This window comes from Dromaius novaehollandiae, chromosome 4 (genome assembly GCF_036370855.1).
Source record: "Dromaius novaehollandiae isolate bDroNov1 chromosome 4, bDroNov1.hap1, whole genome shotgun sequence".
In the NCBI taxonomy this organism is placed as follows: Eukaryota; Metazoa; Chordata; class Aves; order Casuariiformes; family Dromaiidae; genus Dromaius; species Dromaius novaehollandiae.
Genome location: NC_088101.1, coordinates 18,587,933 through 18,614,661, shown reverse-complemented (window position 1 = coordinate 18,614,661; position 26,729 = coordinate 18,587,933). Strand labels below are relative to the sequence as shown.

General features: G+C 40.7%; 1 long non-coding RNA gene across 1 annotated transcript; it reads left to right on the top strand.

Moving 5' to 3' along the window:
• Positions 1-160: 160 nt before the first annotated feature.
• LOC112988741 (uncharacterized) lies at positions 161-26,729 on the top strand. Its single transcript, XR_003260613.2, has 7 exons — positions 161-278; positions 1,815-1,975; positions 11,375-11,560; positions 15,029-15,663; positions 19,997-20,131; positions 21,897-22,051; positions 26,582-26,729. It is a non-coding gene; the product is annotated as an uncharacterized LOC112988741 (long non-coding RNA).

Sequence of the window (26,729 nt, the reverse complement as noted above, 5' to 3'; positions counted from 1 at the left end):
CTCCAGTGCAGGCACAGGCCTGCAAAGGCACCTGCCTCTCTCTGCTGCCTGACTGCTTCCTTAGGCACCTACCGCATGGGTGTAAATGGGTGCTCAAGCTGGCTGACTGGGTCCTATATAGTCTTCTAAATAGCTTTTTTGCATCTAATGATGGAAAAATCTTTTCCAGGTTCATTTTTTCCTGGGTTCTGTGGAATCAAGATGGCTCTGCTTACTGTGAATGCCTTCTGCTTGGGACTGGAAATGTGAGGCCTTTTCCCAGTCAAGAAGCTTGACAGGTTAGCAATGGCAGGTTATTAATACTTATGATGACTTCAGATACAATATCAGATTTGTTGCCTGGCTTGGGGTTTGTCTAGACGGGTTGTTTTATTAGATAGCAGATGGTTTGGAAATTGTTTGCTGTGACAGGGCTAACTGACTGGAATTTGAATTCTCTGTTCCCAGATCAAAAAGGGGTGGGACAGAGAAAGAGGAGAGAAAAACTCCCATGTTTCCTATTCAGATTGAAAAATGCATATATATTTTATCAAGGGAAATGAGCTTAACTGTGCTGATCACAGATCCTCAAGCAACTCTGATCAACTGCAGAATGAATTTCTCTAACACGCCATCAGTGTCAATATTAGGAAAGTAAATTTATGATCTTTGAGCATTTAATTTTTGCAGTTCTGATCTAGATAAATGAGCAACAGCAGGGCATATTGTTTAGGCAAAAAAAAAAATGCATCGATTGAGATTCTGGTATCAGGTAATTGGATCTATTCTGTTTATTTGGACCTATGTGGGCAGAAGTTTAGACTGCCTCCTTTGCAGAGAGTCTTACTGGCAATGATTTTGGATTTCTATTTAGTTCTAGGCTAATCTTTATGCACTTGAATGAATTCATTTGCAGGGGAGGCAGCAGCTCTTTCCCCTCAGAGATAGCACAAGGCTCTGCAGATGGTCTTTATATATCAATATGGAGTTAGCCGTGAAGTTTTAAACTATTTCCCCTCTGTCTTTCCTGACATAAAGGTCTCCTGGGGAAGAACTGGTTAGTGAGTTGAAAAACTGTAAATTTCCTGAAGTAATGCATGTTCTCTGAAGAGATCCTGAGCTTTTGTTTCTGCCTGCACAGGAATGAAAAGCTGTGTTTTGAGCAGAAGCTGGGCCATCTGCGCCTTGAAGTATTTCAGATTTTATCCCAGGAGCCAGAGTATGTGCTGATAGAAAAAGGCAATGACAGTTTAAAATTGACAGCCCACAGCCTTGGTTAGCATAACCGCGGTAGTGTACATCAACATTTTAGGGTTAGGATTCATGGCTGAATGCTGCTTTTTGTTTCCCAGTGTTTCCTGTCCGTACTATGAGTAAAAATGTGGGGTGTGTCTTGGGGGGAAAAGAGCTGTTTGAGCAGCAGGGAATTGAGGGACAAAGTCTGGGTGCCTTAGCTTCCTTTTCATGCCATACACCAGCAGCAAAGCTCAAAGCCTCACCAGGGAAGGCATGATAAGAAATCCCTCATATTGCTTTCTTCACCGTCTAGAGCAAGGGGAGAAGCAGCAGCTCTGAATGTGGTTCTTAATCTCTCAGGGGATGGCACAATTGCACACCAGCCTGTTTTACATCTTAGTGGACAATCACATTTTCGAAGAGGATTATGTATTCATCTGGCTATTTCTGACTTTAATCACACTGTCTCCTGAAGCGTAACTTTAAAATGTTTGGGAACTCTCAAAGTTCACATCCGGTTCAGGTAGGCAAAAACTAACAGTTTTTGTATCATCATTTTATAGTATATGTTGGCAAACAAACCTCTAACTCCATTACAGGTGCATCCATCTGGAGAAAGAGCCACCTAAATGCAGGTCCTGTAGTTCTGTATTCTTTTTGGATTCACCTTTCATCCCAAGATGATCCTGAAGTGAAAGGTTTTGGATTGGATCTTGTGGGCACCGAGCTATCTACCATATTATCTGCACTCAGCATCCAGGTATTAACAATCTTTTTACTATAAAATAATGCATATCATTTATCTAATTAGTGATAATAATTCTTGTGATTATTTTTCATGCAGAATTATGCCAGCTGCAAGCTGCTTATTCAGAGTATAAGAGATGCCAAATTTTGCAGTGATGTGCTAAGCAAAGTATTTGCTAACACTGACTGATATCTGCCTTGGTGTTGAGGACATGCAAACTATGTGTCACTTCAGTCTTCCAAACAGTTTTAAGGAGAATATAAGCTTTGTGCTAGTTTTTTTCTGTACAGGAATGACTTCACCTTGCTTGATGTTGCTTCACCAATCTATAGTTGCTAGTCATCAAATAACTGACTAAGTGGCAACACTCAAATTTAGCAAATGGCTCAGTTCTCAAATATCTGGCTGCATTTTTGACTGCTGTTAGCCCTGACATGGATGCATGTACATGATGAAGGGATTTAAGGTGCATCAGTCAACAATACAGTGGTATCAGGATGTCTGGAGTTAGTACTGTTAATTTATTTAGTGCTATTCCCCAGGATGTGTAAGTGCGTTTTTTTCTGAACACTAAAAGATAATGCCCAATGATAGCTGCACATTGCCATAGAAACCAGGACAGGTTCAGCTGCAAGTCAAAGGTTAATTTATAATTATTTTTAAAACCATCTCACTAAAATGCATTGGTTTAGACAGAACTTGTCCAAAATCTGATTCCTTACAAAAACCCTATCGTTCTATTCAAGCACTTCTAAAAATATATTAACATGGTTCCTGTTTGCTTAAGGCAGATTCTCCATAAGGTGTTATACAAGATAACTGTCTGGTTTTGAGTGTTTGTAGCTATGTTTGCAAATGACAGAGTGACTGACAGCACAAGCTCTCTGTGGGATGGCTGTGGACCAGAGCACTGATGACTCATTGTGTATGATGTTGTTTCACACCAAAGTGTTTGCTCTATATACTGAACATGTGTGCGAGTCAACAGCAAAAAGTTCAAGAGCAAACACAGCTTAGGCGGAAATAAATTCAGTGACTGAAATCATTGTGGCCAAGTCAGAAAGCTAATTTCATCGAGGGTAGATGACAAGCAAAAGAGCCATTTAAACTCCTTCTTAAAACAGGAAATTTACTTGGGATGTTTCCCATGTCCTCTGCAAATGTTTGAGGGTCAGGCAGAGTGTGAACAGAGGCTCTCGACATTTCCTTGCAACAAAAGCCCTTTTGTTCCAGGGATGGGCAGGAGGGAGATCTGGTCCTTACTTGGATCTCCCAGATACAACAGCACTACCCAATAATTGGATACTATTTTTCTCTTGGAAACACAAATTTTTGCCAAAGTGCAGCTTTCTCTCTCACCTGTCTCTCCAACTGCCATTTCCAGAGTTCAGCAGGGATATAAATGGCTGGGTTTTGTATCAGGAGCTATTCATTTGCTTTGTTGACAACTAACCCTTCCCTTCACACCTCCATGTCTATAGGGCATAATTTTAAAAAACTCTTTTTGATTTGATGATGCTCTTAATGTCCTCTAGGGAACAGTTCAAGTCTCAGGTTAGCTCAGTGACGAGGAGGCGCCCTGCAGTTGGCTTGCCACTTCCCAACTGAAATAATAAGGATCTGTGAGAACAACCTTATGCTATTTCAGTCCTTCAGAGGCCCCTGACTATGCCTCTGGGTTACCTCTTCTTTCATTAGGAAAACCCACCACAACATTTGTTGGAAGATTTCAAATCCTGAGGGACATTTTACAGAACATATGAAGGCATTTTACAGAACACATCAAGGCAAAATACCTCTGTGACTATGGGGTAAAGGAACACAGTAATGTTCCTTTTATCTGACTATTGAATAACACATTGCTTTTCTGTTAACAGAGGAGATTAAACTGTACAACTTACTTTTTAAGTCAGGTTCTTCAAGGGATGTGGGTGTGAGCCTGCAAAGACATTAGGAGTCTTTACTGGACTTGTCCACAAAAAAACCTGTTTTAGCTGAGGGACTTGTTCAGACAACACTATTGGATAGAGAGCAGAGTGGTGAATCACCAGTGCTTGCAAGGAGGCTCTTATGCATGGTAATGTGAACGGAGAGCTGCTTTGGGGGAATACACATGTACCTGGAAAACACCTTCAATCAGAAATCCCCAAACTCATTCCCCAAAGCCTCTTGCCAAGTCTCTTCTGCAAAGTGTACTTCCACAGCCCAGACCAATGGGTCATTTCTTGCAACCCCGGTGTTTCCAGAATCTGATAAAGCTGAGGAGTGAGGTACCCTTGCGGAGTGACTCAAGATGCAGCTGAACCATTTGATCAGGACTCTGAGCAAGAAGGGAATTCCCATATATTCATGCCACAGAGAGGCCATGAGGTTGCAGTATAGTTCCTCCGTTTCTGCTCTCCCAGACTCTAAGCTGAAGTAGTGGCAGCATCTGCCCCAGGTGAGCCACCTTCTGGGAAGTTCTGGCCAGCCTCAGGGACAAGTTCAGCCTTGACAAGTTACCAGCAGAGTGTCATTGTGATCAAAGGGATATTACAGAGCTCAGCTAAGAGAGATCCCTTAGTTACTTTTAAAGGATTTTTGTTCACCATTAACTTCCTTAAAATGGAGCATGGGTTAGCTCTGTGAAGACAGAAGCATAAAATAAAAGCGGAGGTTGGGACAGGTCCTGAAAAGCATGAGCACCTCTGAAACACTGCCATCTTTTGAACCACTGTCCTCTCAGTGACTGTGTGCTACTACTTACAAGAGGTTTATTATTGCTTTCATATTTTTTGAAATACAACACTGCAAAACTCTGAGGCTGGGAGTACCGCTTTGCAATTACATTTAAACATTGTAAATCTGGTGTGTATGTATCCAATTTCCCATGAGGTGTGCATGTAATGTATATGGGTGTGAATGAGGGAGTGAAAGAGACTGCTTAAGAGCAAGGGGTTGAGCAGTTACTTTAGCATTTCATGTGTCTTCTTCAATTTGTTTTTAATGAAAGGGAGAGTGTTTTTTCACTGTTTCCATTCTCTGTACTGATTTATCAGTCTGAAAGCAGACAGAAGACATGTGCATGTAAGTATTTGCATGTCAGTGAAGATTTCAAAAAATGTACGAGCTACAGTGAGCCATCATATGTCGCAGTAAAATTTCGTGTCTCTGATGGATTTCCCTACACTGTTGCTAGGAGATGAAGGCACTGCCTAACAAAGGCTATATTGACAAAAAATTTTCCAGAACAAATCTATCTTGTTATGGTAAATACAGCCTCACATAAAATGGATATCGTGGGATTTATTTCCCTCGTGGTGGCACTGGCAAGACTGCACACATCATGATAAGGTGAAATTTTTCCAGATGAACATATTTTTGTTTTCTTTTGTTGACATGAGGACTTTTAGTGTGTTTAAAGCTGAAAGCACTGTTGCCTTCCAGTATGTTTTGTTGCTAGGTTAATAGAATGAACACATCCTACATTAGTATTTTTCCCCTCTTTCCTTCTCTGTTACTTCTCCGTTTCAGGAACAAATGTGACTTACTATAAAGGTTTCCTTTTTTTCATGACTCTTCTGGGAAACATGGATTCCTCTGCTTATTTTAAAGCAGAAAAGAAGTGTGCATGATTCTGGACATGCTAGGATTTGGCATAGAAGTAGCTGAATGCAATGGAAAAGCAGACCAGCCTCTTGCTTTACAGCTCTGGGCACCTCTACATAAAAAACAAAGTTGAATGGAAATCTAACGAGAAGAGGAACTTCAGGAATTCTCATGGAAAGGTTTAATTTCTAGATAATCACAAGCCTTCTCTCTTTCTTATGGTGAAATAATGAACATACACACACACACCAGATCTGAACAGCAAAACCAAATGTGGCCTAAGTTACGTACAATAAACCTCTTTCCTGGAAAACAAGTTTAGCTCTGGTGTGGCAATTATATTCACTCATCCACTGCCATCCCAGCAGTTGATTAATGCCTATGCCACCCTAAATGTCTTTGGCCCTAAACACATGTAAGGAAACAGCTCATTGTCCAGAAAGATTTGCAGACTGAAAATGAGATTGCCTCTTACCTTGTGGGGGTGGAAAGGAGTCAGGGGGAAAAAGAGACCCTTTTGTTTTCCTACATGCATCACTGCCCAGTGGGAAGAGACAATTTAAACTTTTTCTATTAGCAGCTAGTACTCCCCTTCCTCCACAGCTGTGCAAATGTTAGGCTGGTTTTATCTCCCTCATGAATCAGCTTGCCTGGTTGAGCTGCCACAGATGAGTTAGTCTGCAGACATGTCCCCTTCCTCCTCCATTTGAGAAGGACTGGTGTGGCAGGGGAGTTAGGAAGGCAACAGGCACTTCTTTACATCTCAGCTCCTTGGCTAGTCTCCTCCTGGGACATATCGTTACAAGCTGCCTGTTACCCCATAGTAAAGGTGAGCCCACCACCTAGACAGAAAAATGTGGGTGGGGAAGGATATGACATGTTAAGCCGGAGAGCTGCTCTATTATCATCTATCGGGGCCATTCCCCTTTTCGTGGTGAGAGAGGGAAATGCTATTTTTGTGGTGTATGTGAATGCTTTTGAGAAGCGCACTTTCCACCCCAGTCCTGGTTGTCTGTATCAATTTTTGCAGCACTGACAATCGCAAACAAAACTTGCCAGAAGCCAGAAGTCTGTATTTAATTTCTCTATTAACTTGCATAGGATTTTAACTAGATACAAATGCACTCAGATTTTATCTCTATTTGTTTTGACAGGTTGGGGAGGGGGAACAACTGGGAAGGGCCTTGCAGCTCCCACTGTTACTGAGCTCATCTGGTTTTCTGCTATAATATCCTGTTTTTAGATGCTTCCAGTTTATCCAAACATTAACCATTTAGGATTAGACTGACCATGCTCAGATGGCAAAATGAGCCAAAATAAAGCAATGTCTTTTTTTCCCAGATCAAAGCCAAGCAATGGCAATATTTTATTCCATATTAAAAGATCACTGCAATCTCTTTGCTTTGAAATACGGCATGGCAGTAGCATTTAGGTCACAGTGGTGCTGTTTGCTGAACATATGGCAAACCAAGCACATTTAGCCAAAATAAAAAATAGTAACAAAAAGCCCTTAAAGAACCATAGCACACTCAAGTTCAGCAGAGACTTTGATTGTCATGACTGCATTTCCTGAGGATTTGCTCTCGCTAGACATGCCCTGAGGTCGAACTAGAGAGAGTTTCCCCCTCTTGCAGCTCTGCAGGGTGGGCATCCCCTCCTGATGAGCCTGTCCAGAGCCACCAGCAGGGTGTAGGAGGCACCTCCCCTGACGAGGCAGGGGTTGCAGCAAGAGACACAGCTAGAGGGTGGATAATGGAGTAGAGCTGGGAGATCAGGCATCCTCCAGCTGAGCTAAAATAAAACTCCAGTCTCTGCTAAAAAGCAGTGTTTTCACTGGACTGGGAGCTGTCTGCAGTGGGATGACATAATCCAAACAAAGAGACACAGCCGGTACATTACACTAGGCAACCTGGAGTGGGAGGTTTGGGAAACAATCTGTTTGATGGGAAAAGAAGGAGAGCCAAGGAAAGAGAAAAGATAGCCAAGATGACAAAGGAGATTTAGGAAGGATGGGAAATTTACTGGGTAAAAGCTGCAGGCTAATTGTGAAAAACAGGACCTTTCAGGAGTAGGAACAAGTTGTGTATTGAAAGAGGACTGTGGCACAGGGATGGTGACTATCAGGAGACAGTGAAGTAACAACATGAAGAAATGAATAAAATGGGAAAGGGAAAGGAAAAAAATAGAGAAGAGAGACTTTTTTTTCTTCTTTTACATTTATGCCAAGTGCTTATTTTCTTTATCCAGCAAAGTGAGGTTCCTATCCAAGGGTGATTCATGTGGGTGGTTAAAAAACAGTGTGAAGTTGTCTGCAGCTCTTTCCAGCTTTAGGCTGGGCACAAGAATTACTCTCTTTCCCAGACTCCGTGGTCTGTGCCATCTCAGCAGCACTGGTGATGTCTCTTTTGAAACATCAATAGGAAGGTGTTTGTAAACCTTCCATTTTCTAGTGCCTCTCCTAAGATGCTCCTGAGTGCCATACCCACACCACTGCTAAACTTTAGAGAGCTCCCAGTATTGTGAAGGGCAGTGGTCCAGGCCCTGCTCGGCACAGTTGCCTATGTCTTTTGGGTGTCAGCCAAAGCTGAAGAAGGACTTTTAAAGCAATTGAGTCCCTGTTAGTTTAAATGGAGCTTAGACCAGAGCATCAGGTGGGATAACTACAAAGCATCATGGAAGTTTTAGTGACTAGGGTGCATTCATAATGGAAAAATTTTGCTTACCAAAGAGCTCATCTGAAAGATGCTTGCATATAGCAATGACTCTGCATAGCTGTCATTTGGCAGGTACTTACTGAATTTCAACAAATTGTCTTCAGTAAGGCTTGAATCAGCTTGCGGTAAGTTGGTCAAATGTGGCTGAACTCTGTGGCCCCTTAACTGTAAGTTAAATATATTTTTTGTTCCATTGAGTGCTATTTGAACAAACATATTTTCCAGTGTGCTCCCTCTAGGATAGGGACTGCCATCGCCCACATATTTATTTAGCTCATTCATTGGAAAGTTAAAGTGGAAAAATGTCTTTTCACAGAACCTGCAAATAGAAGAAAATCCTAGCTAAATGCAAAATCCTATATCCTCTGTGATCTTGCCCTTACAAGGAAAAAACACAATTCTTTTTCTCATCAGCTATCAACTGCAGTGCCCGTTTTTCCTATTTGTACCAAATTAGATATTTTTCAGTACCAGAATACAGTGTTCATCTGCCATGAGTAGCTCCTGCCTTTGTGAAGAATAGGGACTATTGATACTACTGAGATACTCCACTGACCTTCTCACAGCTAGCTACAGAATGAGTCTACTTTAATTCTTCCTGCATTCCTACTGCTGCTCTTTCTACATTTTAGTTTATTAAGCTTGCCTTGAGCTACAATGGTGTCTCCTTCTCTTCTGTTTCTCTCCCTCCTTGGCTCACTCCTAAGTGCCATAATCCTGCACAGGTACAACAAAGCTAGGGACATACCCTGTCATAAACCAGAAACTTGATAGGTCATTTTCCTGTCTCCAGCCACATGGGATAAGTACTTAGCTAGTTCTGCTAAAATGATCAGCTGTGAAACGGTGCTTGCTTAAACTGTGACCAGTAACCTTTTGCATTAATATTCTTCTTAAAAGAAGAGTTGCCACCTGAACTATGTAATTAGTATGTTTTCTCGGACAGAAATAAGGGACAACCACATGAAAAGTAAGAGCTAATACTGTTTGTTTTATGGGACATTTTAAAGAAATGTATTTCACATAAACTTGTATGTATTTTTTTCTGAAAGAAATGCTCTCTCCTCTAATATACAACCCAAGACAAAAATCTTAAATGAATTATTGAATATGAGAGTAATCTGAATATGTTTCAGATACCTTTGTTCACTGAAATCAATTCATAGCGCTCTTTACACATACAACTGTATGTGTACAGTTTACTTGAGTTTTCCGCTCAACTCACAAAGAATAAATGTTTAGAAGAATTCTGTGATCTGTTCAGGTGTGTTGACATAAGGAAAATATTCCTTAAATTGCTATGTATGAGATGGGAAATCTCCAGAAACAGAGAAAACTAGAGTGGTGCACAATATTTTTCATACAAACAATACTTAGCTCTTCAAAGGTATTACAATTTCCTAACAAGACAACTTTATTTCAGAAAACAAATCTCTCTATTAAGTTATGGTAACTTTTTTTCTGCTAGGCAGACAGTAAGAGCTAATTTCATTGGAAAAAAATCATTTCTATTTTTCTTGCTTTGCTATGAAGCATTTTTTTCCCAAGACAGTCTATTTATGAGGAAGTAATTAGTCATTAGTCGTAGATTTGTTGTAATCACCTCCATCAATCTACTAGCATGAACTTCAGCATATATGAGATTAGTCTCTTCAGGTTTTTAAAGTCATACTATAAAATCCTTAAAGCACATTTTGAAAGAAATATTAGTTGCGTTCAGTCACTAAAAAAGTTTCTCTATCATTCCTACTTCAATATTCTGAATAATTTACAAATCGCAATTGCGCAACCTTTATAACATGTAAAAAAGTAATTTCTAATATCAGGAAAATAATTTCTTTCCAAGAGAAGGATACAAAGTTAACCAGACTGTGGAACATGTGTTCAAAGTAGACAGAATGGGATGTCAAATGCAGTTCTGAAATTCCTTTGAGAAGTAGGAAAAGTATTCAAAAATTTTGTTACACACTTCCACAATCAAAAAATGACTTATCTGTGACCTACTATCTGTATCTCTGTGTATGAGCTGAGAATTAGCTAAAGCAAATATTCATTCTTGTTTATCATTCATCTGGAGGCATACTCATGGTTACTAAAGTTAGTATTAGCATTATAACTGCAAATGATTATACATTGGTAAAGTTCGAACCCTTTTCTTGCACTGCACTTTAAAAATTTCCAATATTCCTAATGTGTTTTCACTTGCTCTTCATCAAACTAATCAAGCAGACAATGGATTTTTCCCCTTTCAGTTATGTACTAATAAACCCAGTATACCTTATATACAAATAACATTCTTATGAATTAAGGCATTAATGCCCATGACAGACTTTGCCTTTGCAAGCAAATCTTTACTTTAAAGGGCATCAAACATATTGCTGCCATATACATTTCTACTTTTACTATCACTTTAGCTATAGGGAGTCCTGAGAAAGCATTTTTTAACTTGTTAGAGATAAATGCTATACATGTGTGGGACTAAGAAAACTTTAATAGCTCTGCAAAGCTGGCTTGTTGTTTTCTGTTTTTTCACTTTTGGTAGAACAAAAAATATTTTCAGTAGTTTTGTTCTGAGCTATTGTATTTAAATCACTTCTCTGGTCCTCTCCACTTGCATACTGTCTTATATCGGACAATCAGTTATCATGAGCAATGGAGAAACTTCTACACTGACTACAGTAAACCTTCAGCAGTTGTTCCTGTTTTGATCGATTATGTATAAAATCATCTCTCTAGGCATTCTAGAAAAAACAAAATGTCTTCCTTAGCAGAGTGTCTTGAATTCTTAATGGTGCATCATTGGGATAACATTGGTGTGGTCTTGATCCGAAAGGGATGTTACAATTAATTAAGAATTCACAAAAAGTGTAATATTTATTATTATTTCGCTGCATTATTATTATTACATCACAATCTTTGTCTCTGCTTTGCATTTGTGTTGTCATGATGCAGTTATCCTCCTATATAAGCACTGTTTAACTTCTAATAATATACAGGATAAAATCATCTTTGGATACCAAAAAGTGTGGCATGCAGCATAACCTAGCTGCAGTGCTTTTAATTAGGCTACAGCTATTTTGCATATCAAATATATCTGTTTGAATTTCAGCAGGAGGTGATGTAATTTGGATACAAAGACTATAAAGAAATGTGGAGTCCTTTGTGTTTAAAGATACTGCTTAAACGTAAACCATTGTCCTTTGATATCAAGTATGCAAGGTTTGATCAACAGAGTGGTCTGAGAAACAACAACAGCCTTCAGCTGAGATGCAATCACTCAAGTCCTGACTTAGAAGTAAGTATCCCCTCTCTCTTTCTCAGCAGGCCCCTGTTCAGGGGCCCCTTGTTCAGGTCAGGTTCTTTAGTTTTTGAGTAAGAGCCTGGGAGAAGGACCTGAGGGAGTATCTAGTCTCTTTTTAATGAATTTTCTACCTTCGCTCCTCTCTTTACGTCCCACCCAGTCTTTGCTGTAATACAAGTGAACTGGCTTTCTAGCATGCTTCAAAGCACAATGCTGGACGTAGTACTGACTGAGCCTGTGCAAGAAAAACATACTGGTGCAGCTACGTGGCAAACATTTGCTGTTTACATAACCATTAATTATGAGACGTTTTCTTTCTCATTTGCTATTTCCTTGCCAGGTTTGCAAGTGCAAAGACAAAAATCTAGGGAAATATCACGATTAAATAGGCAAAAACTCCAAAGATGAAGACACATCTATGTTTTCAGGTGTGCACAAAGGGAGAAGATTTCTCTTTCAGTCGCTTTTGGTTTTTCTAGTTTTTGCAATTAGTTTAATTAACTCAGTTAGGTGATTTAATTAACAGTTAACTGCTTAGGTTTGCTCTAAAAAGATTTGGGTGAGGCAAGTCTTCCCTTTCTTTTGGCAGCAAATCAATAAAATAAGGACCATTATTTAAGTAAGAGGGAGCTAATCGCTCTAAGTGACAGATTAAGACAAAAGGGGGCATGAACCCCTAAGAGTAGAGACAGATAGCCACCGTTAGCTACTATTTTTGGCTCCCTGCACATTGTAAGAGAGAAAGCAGCATGTAGCATAAAAACAGAGGGTTTTCTAAGCACTGACAGGGAGCATACTTATGTTTTTTAAATGATACCTTCACTTTTGCAAAAAGGCCTTTCCATTCAGCTTAGCAGTCTTGCCCACTCCAGCAGCTTAGCATTCAGCTTAGCAGTCTTGCCACTCTTAGCAGTCTCTTGTCCACTGCAAGCACAAAAAGCATCCCTGTAATCTTAACTAAATGTTAGTGCCATCTGGTGTGGACTGTAGGAATTAGTGGGAATGACAGTCTATTCTGTCTCACTTTTCTTTTCCTCTGTGAGTTGTTGTGGGGGACCAACTGGTTTATCTGAGAAGAAAAATAACCTCCTACAGTTTCATAATCATGTTTCAGCCTAGGGATCGCAAAATGATTCCTGATTCGTTCTTCAGGGTATGTTAACTGAGTGATTTTTTGGCAACCCCCATAAACCCACAGGCATCAAACAGGCAATTGGTTGTAGAGTCATTGTATGTTGGCCTCCCTAGATGTATCTGGAGCATGTATCAGGCAGCCCCACTCTGTTGTTATAACTTACTCTCGCTAGCCACTATCTAATTCCTTCACTGGCAAGTGTACAGCTAGCTCTGGTAGCCAGCAAGTATACTCTGCCCTCTCTTTACTGCATTTATCTTTCATGAGGGTGGTTAGGCACAGATCTGCCGCTTATGTCCAGATCGAACATGATATTTCAAACTGATATTGCATCCTGGCAACAAGAAAGGCACCGATGAACAGGCCCGAATATGATTTGTCTTTAGGAAATCAAAAGGGAATCAACGTAATAATCTATTGTTTCCTGTAGAGACAGACATCACAGAAAACAATGCTACATTTATCAATAGTTGATGCCTTAGCCATATGACAGTGAGTGCTACCAAACGACTGCAGCTTCTCTTTCCAGAAAAATATCTTGGACTGTGTAAATTACATTACCAACTTGCTGTGTTTTTATTTCCTGCTGTTGAGCTATCTAGTGAGTGCTGAGACTTCTGTACTTGATTAGGTAAAAAATCAATCCTCCTCCTCGTTATCTGTGTATGTGTGGATATGCATAACACTTCCTTCCTTCTCTTTTCTGTCTTTCCTCCTTCCCTACTGGCTCTTGTCTGCAAGTGTGATCTCTCCAAGGCAGGGATGGCCTTTGTGTTTTATGCTGACACACAGGGATATGGGAGGTTTCTGGGCCTCACAACAAAACAAATATAAATAAGGTGCATGCATGTGTATAACGTGCTCAGAGAGACACCCCTGCATAATTCTGGTGCCTGTGTATCCCACAATTTCATAATTATTAAAAAGCAATGATCTATGGTGGGACTGCCCATGCTAAAATCTGGCAACAGAATGCTAACTTGAATCATTGATATATATACAAGGATTTTGGTTTGAAGAAATTATGGCATGTGAGAATTCCAAATACATCCAATTCCTGAGCTGAACAGAAATCAAAGCGTGAGAAGGGACTGCATGGAGCATTTGTCATGGGAAGGGAAGTGACAGGAGAGTCATGAGACTGCTGTGAGCTTGCAAATTAGCAATCTTCCTGGTAGTACCAGTCACTTGGCATCCAGAAATGCAAAGGGTGAGGTGTGCTGAGAGCCTGAACAAGGTGAAGAAAAGAGTGCAAGAAAGGAGTTGAAACAGAGAAGAGAGAATCTTTCTGTTGATATGAGGAGAAATGTTATTTTATAGTTGAGCTGATGGTTTTCTTTATTTGAATTACAGTATGCTACCAGCTATCATGTTACTGAATCGTGACTTCTCAGATCTTGGGAGAAGCATCATTAACAAAGTTCAGATAGATTCACCTCTTTATCCTTCAAGGTGGTAGTTAAAGGTTTTTGCTGTATAAAGAGGTTTAAAGTGAAAGGCCAGAGGAGATGCACATTACAATCTGGAGGTGGTGTGGGCTAGAGGGCTGTGGGTTTTTTTGGGGGGGTGGGGGGTGTTTTTGTTTTTGTTTGCAAAACAGTGTCTCAAAGGCGTAGTGTTGAACAAAGGAGCTGCTTCGGCTTTCTATGAAGTGTTTAAAAATCCTGTGCATGGGATGGTAACATTGATTATGGGGTAACGCCACCGCAAATTGGCAACAAGGATGCTTCCTTCCCATATGGTATGTTTTGGTGGTATATTTTGGAGGACTGTGAGGGGGAATTGATGACTCTTGTGGTACCTGAACTGTTTGATCATGTGGTTTTCAGCACTGACATTATTTTGGGCTGGAGCTCCCTGCCGTTACTGCCTGCTCCAAAGTCTGAGATGAACAGGGCTGTTCCCCCTCCCTCACCTTTCAAATTTTCATTTCCTCATCCCCACCCATTACACGCCCTCCCCTGCCATTTTTGGTGCTGTGTGCTTTTACCTCAGGACATTTCCTCTCCTCTGGTCTCTCCAGCTCAACATTTCACCCCTCGGCAGCAGCTGGCAGGAACAGGCAGTGATGGCAGAAATGCGGCTTCTTTTACACTCGGGTCTTTTACCTTTTTACCCAAAATTTGCACACTGGGAAGGAAACTCGATTTATGTTGTGTGGAACACGTTGTGAATGGAAATTGCAGACTTCTTTTATAGTGTAGCGTTGGGAAAATGAAATGGGACTATCCAGAGAGACATTTTTAAACACCTCTAATTACGGCTTGACCTCGAACCTTAACCTTTAATCTCCTAACCAATTTTCCTCACATATCTTTAACCAACAGGTGGGCTGGCGGTTTCGCTATCGGAGCCCTGTGCGTTGTGGCAAACGGGCAAATCCAAACAACAAAACTTTCGGCTGCGCTCTGACAGGATTTTCTGTGAAAACCCACCCTTCGGCCTGCCTTATCCTCTCCTTGAAACATGTGGGGTGTGAGATGGTGTGGGAAAGGCGGAAAAAATATATACATATGTCAGTACCTGAGGCCAGCATCTTGGCATTGGTGCCATGGGGGCCCGGAGAGACAGTTGAGCCCTGAGTGACAGTTGAAACACCTGTTGCTGTCTGTAACGGCCACGCCCGGGGCGGGCTTCTCCACACCGCCGGCCCCAGATTTTAAATACACAAATCCTTTTTTCTTTTGTCCCCCACATTTTGCCGAGCCAACGAACTCTGGGGAAGGAGGGGACCAAACGCAGGAGAGGGAGAAGCCACCAACGCCGAAATCCTGTTTCTGAACAAGCCCCGAGCAGAGCGGCGATTCGGAGGGGAGCCTGAACTCCCTGACGGCTGCGTGGCTCGGGTCCAAGCAGCATGAGGGAAAAATCGACGCTGGCCTCCGATGTAGCTTCTCACAGAGATCGTCGGCAAAATCTGGAGGCAGTTTCTGTTCAAGCGGTGTAGGAATAACTCATCCAGGTACTCCGTAAGCATGAAACTGTTTCGGTGGGAAGAGAAACCTCAAATACTGCGCGGAGTGACGCAAAGCAGCTCTGAGCTGCGGCTCTTCCTCGCTCAGTGTTAGCGGTTTCTTAAGGAGAGCGGACATGCGCCGGTCCCTCTGTATGCTTTTCATGTCTTCCTATTCACCCAGTAACTTTTGAATTCATTGACTGACTTAGAATTTAGGTGAGGACCTTAAAGATACAAAGTTCTGAAAAAATCCGTGAAAATCAGTGGGTGGATGGAGGATAGAGACCCCAAAATGGCGTCCCTCATGGGGAAAATCAACGCTGTGGACTGCCCTGTGCTTTGCTGCCGCTGGTGCCGGACCAGCATGCACATGGAAGAACAGGCTCTGTTAATATATCTGCTCACAAAAAAAAAAGACTTATTTGTGCCATGGTGTTAGGCTACTGCTCGTTCTCCTTGCATTTTAAATTGGAACATAACTGCATTTCTGTAAGTGCAAAAAGATTTGGTCACTGCCTTCCTGTCTAAAAATTTACTGGTATATCTCCATATATTATAGATTGTTTGTTTGTTTGTTTGTTTTTAGGGATTATTCTTACTATCCAGACGCTTTGGGATGTACCAGGGAGGCAGGCAGTGGCATTGCTTTTATTTGCCGACGGTTGTCATGATGGGTGGTGACAGCAGAATTTACATCCGCTGTGTAGATACAGTAGTTATTTGAGTGTGACATGACCTTCAGATTAGATAATCATGGGCTGTTATTTTTATCAGATCAGGCAAGAAAAAAAATTACTTCCTTCAAAAACAAAATAGAATTCATGATTTTCCCAAGGAAACTGCATACTATTTTGTATAACAGGGAGGTGTTTTTGTGACTAAAATTCTTCTTCTCTTATGTATACAAAGGGAGTAGAGTAAAGCATGGCCTTGACATTCTTAATGAGGCAGCATATGTGATGCTGTGCAAGACAGACGTTCCTGGGATCCTGGAGCTTTAGCTAATATAGACACAGGCTTGTATTTTATTTGTCTTTTAATCCATTGGGCAATGTTATACAAAGAAAATAGTTATTTCGCAAAATAGTCAAAAGCCCGTCTTCATTCAGGGGTTATTGCAATTCATTTGCATGTGAGGAAATTAATCCAGAAGGTGCTGTAACCCAGCCCACAATTTTTACGTTCTGTGTCTAAGTCTTCTGTCTTTCACAATGCATATTTTGGTGTACATTTTATCAAAAAATAAGAGTTTAGCAAGCGTGTCTGAACATCGTAGACCTTCACATACTGTGTTCAAGCTATGCCATGATTTTGTTCAGGGAGTATGTGTTAAGTGCCAAATAGTATGTTGACATCAGGAAGTGAGCCTTCCGCTACTGGAAACATGCACTGCCAAGTATAGCATTCCTAAGTAAATATGGAAGCAGAGATCATTGTTTATGATCCACCTATTCACCCATCTGAGCCTCCATGCCCTGATGTCCAAAAGCAAAAGGGAGCCTCAAGGTTAAAAGTACACAAGATGACTTTTCTACTCTGTTGACTTGAGGCCTGGTCAGGCTCCTCTTGAAATCAATGTGCAGAGACTCTACCCCTCAGTGGTAGGAATCACTTCCAGAGGTTTCATTCCTTGTTTGGAAGTGTGATGCAATTTAATGACCACCTTAGGGTGACTGACCAGAGTAAAGGGCAATTTTCAGCCTTATCCTAACTCTTAATTCCACACTTATGTGGGTGCTGTTTGAAGTATTTGGTTCATTGGTCCAAACGGACCCAAACGTGGCTTTAGTAGCCAAGGAGTCCTGTTTTAACATCTGGTGATGAGAAAGATGCCATTCTTATATCCAGATGGATTCTTGCTCTTGTTCTGGCCCGGAAGGGCAGCGGGCATTTGGCATAGTGCAGAGTAGTGTCAGAACCACTCAGCTACTACCAGCTAGGTCCAATAGAAGGAAAATGGGTTAGTGCCAGATTTGCTTGCCTTTCTTACTGTGATATGCACCCAGCACAACTCAACCAATCTGAAAGATCTGAGACTTTATTTCAGTTCGTATAAGTCTCTTACAATTGTTAGCTAACATCAGTTGTTTGTTTGAGGAGTTAGAGCGCTTCATTGTGGTTGCTATGTTGTTTATATCCTATTTGGAGATGTTGCAGAATGTTCTTTAAACAAAAGGCTGTGACCTTTTATTTTTTTAAAGTCTTTGTGCAAAATAATCTGTCATATATTTACATCTTGTGCTCATCCATATTGCCATTGCTTTCGCATCTGCATATATGTCTTTGTAGAAGAAGTTTTTCATTATATGTTTATATCATATGTTTGTATAACAATGTTTCTATTATATATATATGTATAAAATATATGGGGGCAACTCTGGCATCTATTTCCATAGGCATTTAATACATTTTAAATGTCCAATTAACCAGCTTTAAGAGTCCCAGAACTTTACAAATCAGCTCTGCCGAGCTTTCTATACCAAATTTTGTGAGGTAACTATTATTGCATTGTATGACTTGTTAAGTGCAGGTGAGTGCAATGGGAGCCAGAGAGACTGCATTTTGATCATTATATTTTAATAGCGTCTGCTTTTTTTATGGAACTCGCATATACAGAGTCCCTTCTACTATACATCATGTACCACTGTAGTCTCGGTTTTGGCTTAACATGCTTAAATCTCCAGTCTCTTTTAATGACATAATAAAGAATGATATTTTTCTGACTGTCCTAGGCAGAAAGCATATCAAAAGTATTACTTGTGGTGGCAGCATGTGTACTATAGACACTTTCCATCTTAGAAATGGCTTGAGAGAATTATTAACTATGTTTTGTACTTGTATGACTGGAAAGAAAGAAAATCAATTAGTAATGGCCATTGCATAGCTCTGAGCTAGTAATATATAGGCAACAGATCCTATCAGTTCTTTTGGGATTGCCAATTATCCAACTTGGAAGATACTATTAATATTTGGGAGAAAGTACTGTCAGGAAGAATCCTTCAGGAGGAAGCTTGGCATATTTTATTTTGGAATGGAAGGGTTGCATAGGAAAATGAAAGAATGAAGCCTAACTGCATTTTACCTAAAAAACATACCTTTGAAAGTGAAAAATAACAGTGTTTCTGTATTTAATCATTGGTCTATTTAAAAATATGGTAACACTTTAATGTACACTGGCTAAAAAATCAATGATGATGCCCATCCTCTGTACATGTAATATCATATCCAGCTACTTGGAACGAGGGATGTCAGAGGGATTTGGAAATGAGTGAGAACTGAGATGTGACACAGGAGTTTAACTTGTAGGAACTGACAGTGTTGTTGCTTGTACCCTTAACAAGTGTTTGGGAGGGCAATATCAAGCGACCAACCTAAATAAATGAGAAGCTTCTCATTGTTTAAAAGAACAAGTAGCCAATCTTTTCTCTCTATATAAAATATCTAAATGATGAGATTGGAGCAGACAGTTATTATATTATTTCCATTCAAGATGTGACAGTCTGGAACAAGAATAAAACAAGGCTCTCCACAGAAATTAGGAGCTGCAAAATGCAGAGTACCATACAGACTGCAGTCAGGGCTGTATGTCCCCTTCAACAGCTCCAGTGGCATCTTCTTGATCCCAGCTGCTCTGCTGGACCAGGGATGGACAGCATGTTTTCGGGCCAGGGCTGTGAGTCTTGCTGAGAAAGGAGTACAAAATGTGGGTGATTCTGTGGTGGTGCTGATGGAAAAGCTACAGCTTGCTGGTTTCCTCCCACCTGTAAGGGAGACCCAGAGGAACAGCCCCAAAGTAGCAAGCAGAGAAAAATGCCTGATCAAGGAAGAAGTGGGCTACAGGCTGAGCAAGCAATCAAAAGGATTAAAAAAAGAAATCTCTGTTCTGCTACTCTGATAAACCAGCTGTGAATCTTAACACTGGTTTCATCATTCTGTGACAATTGTGTTGTAAAACCCATGGTTATATGGTTCTGCCTTGCCTCCTGCTCTCCTGTTCAGGCCATGGCTATAGCTACCCTTCACTTTCACATGCATAGCCAGTTCCAGTATCCAAGATAATAATTTAAATGTAAACGTCTGGAAGTAATCCTTGATATTCAGGTATGATTCCATAATCAACAGAATTATGGGAATAGGACCCATTATGGGAGAAGGACCAGAGATACCACTTGCCCAGTCTGGCTTGGCAGTTCGTATCTTATTCACAGTATCACTTCTGAGACCTCTGTTTACAGAACATTATGCTAAATGTTGTCTGTTTCATTCACTGATTGCTCAGGCTAAGAAACCTTGAAGAGCTGCAGGGAGAGAAATCATTTTATAAATTTTGTTTTTAAAGCTTTGGAAGAGCAAGCAGAGAGAATTCCTGAGAGGGTGCAGAAATTCAAGTCCGAGGAGCAGAGGAGTTGTGGAGGAAGGCATGAACCTGACAGTTATGGATCTGCATCCTGTTCATGTGGCTGGGATCTCAGAGGTAACATTCTACTGATTTTGTTGACAGCTGAGCCATATCCTTCTACTAGATTGGTAACATTATGCCACTGCAAACTGACTCTGAAATTAAGTATACAGAACTGGATAGAGGGCACAGTCTAGACAGGAACAGATGATGGATCTTGTTCAAGAAAGGGAAAATATAACAGGGCGGTTGGATCATTCTTACGATGCAAATAAAGGATGTAGGAACCTGAGAGTAAATCTAGGTTTCATTAAACTCAATAGCTGTTTTGCCATGTATCTTAACAAAGCAAGTGTTATAGCCATTAAAGGCTAGATATTGCCCCTTTCAACATTATTGGGAAGTTTCTCATTGACTTTAGATAGTGAGGAATCATGGCACTCATTTTGTAATGCAGAAATAATGTTTAGTCAATTTGGTTTGTGTAAAAGCTTCTAAAAGAAAAGAGCCAAGATATAAAAGGAACAATGAATTGTAAAAGCAGCTATGGAACATTTTTTGTTATTCATATGTTAAAACTTTATTTTGAAATAGTCTCACTGAGCTTACATGGATTGTTTGAAGATAAAAGGAAAACTTAGGGTGGCATTTTCAGCAGGGACCTATCCTTGTTCCCTCTCAAGTCAGCTGGATTTCCATACTGACAGGTCAGGGTAGTGCTATACAGAGACAGTTTAATCTAATCCAAAGCCTGCTTAAAGTCTTCAGTCCAGTGGGAATCTCTCCACAATGTCAATTATTTTAGACAAGAATTTTAAAGATGGTTACCTTTTCCGTAATTTTCTACAGCTGACTGTAGAGATACTTGTAACAGTCCTCTGACCAGTAATAAAAACACACTGATAGTTAGAGCTTAGTGCTCAAGCAGGTTGAAGAAGTTAATCCAGACACCTTGAACTGTTTCTGATCTTGTTTGTTAAAATTACCCCATAAATAATCAGCTTTTTCCAAAGACAGGCCAAAACACAATTCAATTCCAGTCTGTAGGTGACTGAGCTCACAGCTGGAGTATCAGGCAACCTTTCAGTTGGGGCACCAGGGACCTGGTTTCTAGGTTGTGAAATACCATATGAACATAGGCTTGGCTGATTTTCTAAGTAGGCAGTTAAGTGCAGTTGGACAAATCAGCTCATCACAGAACCTGAAAAGAACAATTTGAAATGCTGGTTCAGGTACATCCTTGCAAACAGCACAAGCTCATTTAAGCAGTGTACATTTCTGGGTTTTCCTAGACTGATGAATGGGGGGTGGGGAGAAATCAGAGTTCAAGAGCTGCTTTGAAGGTTAACTTTCACACAATAACACCGTAATGAGCACCTCTGATATAACTGGAATAGGAAAAACCTCTTTGGAAGACAGGGCTCAGTGGGGGGATTCTACTGAGTTTATGCTGAACTAATGCAGCTAAGAGACACCTCAGAGACATCCTGTATGATAGCTCAGAGAAGAGAATCACTTCAGATGTATTTTAAACTCATATTTTCTTATGCTTTTGCAGTAGTGTTCCTAAGTTGGTAATCAATCACCTTGCTTCTCAGAAACGAGGTACAGAGAGGTCTGGCAGAGAAGCTATGCAAAGCAAGACAAGGCTGGCAACCACATGGTTGTGGTATGCTTATTTGTTGCAGAGTCCATTTTAGGGGATTGCTGAACACTACTTAAAATGACAAATATTCCCTAGAGAGCCCTACAGATCGCCAGGAGGCACTGGAGTCTCTGTGGGGTATAGCGCTGCTCTCTTGTCGAAGACGGGTAACAGGGTGGTGGCTCTGTCTTGCAGGCATTACATGACTGCAGCACTTGACACACTGCCATGAGGCTCGTCCGGTAAAGCTCTAGTTGTGGATGGAAGGAAGGAAATCAATGAATCACCAAGAATCAGTGCACAGCCCTTCCTGCATTCTTTTGAGAGGTTCCACTAGGCCTCTGACTAATGTAAGTACTGAAAACACACGTAAGACATAATTACTGTGGGGCTCTGTTTTAAGCAAATCATAGGTAGGGTGTTTTCCCTATTCTAACAATGTTTGCTCATATAGCCTCCTTTGTTGCAATATGAAAGTGCTCTTTACTCTCCTCTAGCCACATTAGCTAAGCTCAGCTCAGTCACATTTTAGCTACTTAAGTTATCTTCCACTAAATAGTTCTCATGAATTTACTAGGTAATACTTGGTAGCTGTCTTTATTTTACCAGCAAGGACAGTGGAACCAAAGCCAAGATGCCCTGAATTCGTGATACAGGTCTTGCATACAAGGCATTACACCAGCTCCAAGGGGAAGCCCTTGAAAATTGGTCTGCAAAGTTTCTGAACTTTGTACTTATGCACTGTGCCCTGAAATCTATGGAGCAGTTGTGTATTGAAGAACTCTTGAAAATACAGCTTTGATAGTTCATTCTTTTTTTCCTTACATTGTCTTTATCATCGCTATACTACTAGCTCTTTGCAGCACTGGATTTTAGAGGACAAACAATTCTAGGAGGTAAAACCCAAAGCCATTCCAAAAAGTAGGAGCTCCACTGTCCTGTGAAAATGTTTTTTTCTTTTATCTGAGGGATATTTAAAGATTTCCCAGCCCTACAGCCTACATCAGATGTCTTTTAATTCCTATTTTGTAATCTTTTTAAGGCCTGTCAACACAGGCGTTCGCCACCTTGCTCTACTCACTGAGTAGGGTGGCTGCAGTCCCAAGGAAGCTTCCTCCTCATGCTATTTTCAGAGTCCCTTTGAATTAATTCCCTACCCCTTTGTAACCAGCCAAAACTATTATCCCACAGTCCACATTGCAGTCCTGCAGAGGCTGACTTACATGAATTCTTTTAGACATACAAGTCTTACACTGAATTCAATTAAGGAATTCAGAAAAATTCTTCCTCTTTGTAAAATTATTCAACTGTAGTTACTGAAAAAAATCTGGACAGAAAAATATATAATATATTCACTCTGAGGACTTCAGAGACAAAAGCTGCACTGTCTGTAAGGAATGAATTAAGACAAATCTGTGTGAGGTGTTCTGAGAATTACCTAAGACATAAAAAGACTATCCTAATTAAAATAAAACCAGCTTCTAAAAGGAGTTAGTGAAATGGTTGCAGCTTTTGTGTACAGGTGAAGCTTAAGAAAATAAGAACATAATTCCATTTTTATTTGAAAAGAGGACTTTCTAGGAACAGAATTACACATTTAGTTTTCATTTGTCCTTCTGGTTTCGGTTTGGCTTCTGCTTAAGATTGAGCCTAGGTTTTGGTTTCAAGTGTAGCTGTACCCTACTGTACCAGTCAGTACTGTACCAGCTGTACCCTACTGTAGCAGCTGTAGCAGTTACGCCTTCTATGTTCCAGAGGGTCTTGACAAGAAAAACAAAGCATCTTTAAAGGTAACCAATTAAAATGGCTTTTTTTTGTTTTTATTTTCCATTCCCCTATGAGGCATCCTGTTACCGGTTAGGTAGCAGAAACTAATCCACCTCTTCATCAGAAAGGGGCGGGTCATTCAGGCTGCTGGAGTGTATGGGACCGCTGGGAAAGGTGGCAGGGCTGGAACACCCTGGACTCCCTTGCCTTTTGCGGAACAGATGGTGAAGGGAGGAGCAGCAGCTGCTGAGCAGGGCCAAGAAGGAGAGGAAGCCCTCAAGCGGGGCAACAGCAGAATGGGAGGTAGGAAAGCTGTGAGGTCTGAAAGCTGTATGAGAGCCTGTGGAGCTATACTGAAGGCTGGGAAGACAGATAGGCCAGATGGCTTTTGGATAGATAGCGGGAAGAAGGAAGGAAGGAGCTGGGGGAAATGCCGTGAGACCTGCAACAACTTTCACAAGCAGCTGGTGGGAGGAAAGGAAGCAAGGCTGCGGCACTCATATTGTTCCGCTTCTTCAGGCCATACCGTCCTTCCCCATCCTCCACCTTGCAGCACTAACCACTCTGCTGGATGTGCCAGAGGACAGACCACAAATGGCATTTACTGTTCAGCACACAATCTTACACAGTAAATATAACAACAGTGAGATTCTGGGTTGCATCTAAAATGGAGCACAAAAATTAGACTCTCTCTGGTATTGTATTTGACCTGGAAGTAGAACTCTAATAGTAAGTTAAAATCTAGGCATTTTTATTTGTCTGTGGTTGTGAATGCAAGGCCAAGATTTCAGGCTTGAATTACTAAATTTAGGTTCCTTAAACCTACATTTAAGTACCTAAATAAGCTACTTGCCCAGAACCCGCTGGGCAATTACCAGTAGCAAAGATCAAACTACTAATCTAGGTAGCTAAAAAGCATTAAGAAGCCTAACATTAGACACCCACTTCTGAAACATGCTGACATGGAGTTTTAGGCCATTTCTGATTTATATATTTTTATTTTTGCAAAGTTTTTTTTTCCTACTGCAAGCAGTAGACACCTAGATTTTCTTGATATCTTGTGTTGATAGACACTGTTTGCAAAAATTTGCCCTCAGCCTGCAACCCAAGCCATAGCTGAACATTACAGGAGTTCTGACATTGGCTGAAGACTGCCAGCAGCTGTCCCTGCTTTTACTGACCAAGGAAATGTATTTGGCAAAAAGGTGATAACTGCATTAAACTGAAGGAGGATTTATTTAGTAAAATAGCCCCAGCTTTTCCACATCTCAGTTTTCCATAGTAACTTGAGAGGGAATGTCGGCCAGCTACAGAAGTGTGAGCATTATCTTCATTTTTCTCTCCTGGCCAATTATTTCTCTTGTTTGTATGATCTCCAAGAGAATAATTTGGCTAGTGAGCTCTTAACTGTGTAGGTTTGCCAGATAGTCATACAGTCAGAACCCACTCCAACTGAGTATATATTGCATTGCCTGTTGTATAAATAAGGAAAAATAGTCATTGTTCATGATGCCGGTAGGAAGGAGAGAAATGAGATTTGAACCAAAAAAAAAAAAAAAAGCTACAGAGGAAAATAAGCAAAACAGAAGCAGTGTTCCATGCAGGAAAGTGGAAGACATAGCAAAACTCCTATTGAAGAGACCTGAGAAGCAAAATGTTAGAAGGGAGCAATTATAAACCTGCAATACCGAAAGGAAGAAAAGAAGAAAAGAGTTCAGCTGAGTCCTTAGCTAGAAGGTGTTATGGGAGGTACACAAACCAGGAAGAACTGGCCACACTAGCGTGAGTGCCTCCTCTATTAATTACTGTGACAAGTCTATATGCCTTGGGATACTGTTTCATTACTCTAACAGTTGGGTATTCAGGTACCTGAAGTTCACATAAGTGAAGTCCTGTGTGATTGTGACAGCTGATTCCTGTGTAGAGAGCAGCTGAATCAGAGAAGGCCAGTATTGGGTACTTTGGTTGACATGCAGATCGCATCTACCTTAACTTATGAAGCAAATGTGATGTGTGCTGCTTGTTCCACGTACTGCTTCTTAGTATTGCCTATACTCACTCATTTTCATGCACAGTGAATGTCACAATCCAATGGTTCATCAGGTCCACAACTAATTAAATCTAAGATCTAATGCAGTGGAAACTTGCTGTTGTTGGTGGTATCATTTCTAACTTGCAAGTTCTGTTATGCCACATAAACTGGGCTGATGCCCAGTGAAAATAAAGATAATCCCCATTCCATATAACTCTCACTCTGAGTGTGGCCAAACATGGCCTCACAGGGCCATGGGAATAGCCTCACATAGACAAGGGAATGCAATATAAGGCCAGTGTAGGATGCAGGAGGTTCACAAAAAATAGAAATACAGGACTTCTATTCACAGGCCATAATTCCTTCTCTAGGCCTGATTTTGTAAACACTTGCACACATAACTTTGGATGTCGAGATGTGTTTAATGGCAGCTGAGTTTAATGGGAGTAACAATTTAAATACTTGTGCACTCAATGTACAGAGTTGTTAATCTGTCACTAAATAGGTGTTATGAGCAGAATTTTCCAAAGTGATCAGCCCTAATGCTTCTCACCGAAATCAGTGGGAGGGTGAGGTTTTTTATTATTATTTTATTGACTTCAGTGGGAGCAGAGTTAGGCCAGTCTGGAGGGGTCTGAAGAATCTGCCCTGTAAGGTTGGCTCACGAGCAGATCTGCCCTGGCCGAATACCAGAAAACATTATTTTCAGTTAAATTCCTCAGCGAATATTGCTACTTACTCTCCAAAACGTACTAAAATATATATAGCCAGCTCTGAAGATGATCAAATGCTCAAAAAATTTTGTATTGAATAAATCTTTCAGCAAGAAGTAGCAAAACTCACTAAATAGTCATCTTGACAAATAGTATTCTATCAACTCTACTGTGACTCAGTGTTTGAAAGATTTGGGGAAAAAAATCCATTTCAGAAAAGGGAATAAAATAAAAATATGGCCCGAATGAAGCATATTTCCAATGCAGTTGCAAATGATGTCAGTAACCAGCAAACTAGCCTGGATAAAGACACCTCCCGTTCATTGTTATTCTTGAAGGATTTTGTGACTCTTCCTGTTGTTTTGCAGAGGGTGCCTCAGTGACTCACCCCAGGGCCTCCCAGCCAAACAACATAATCCCAGAAAAATGAAAGTGTTTCTAACACCAACTGCTATTAAAGGACTGAAGTGCAGGAGTACCCAACACCAAAAGTAAGGAGTGGTTGCTATGTACTGC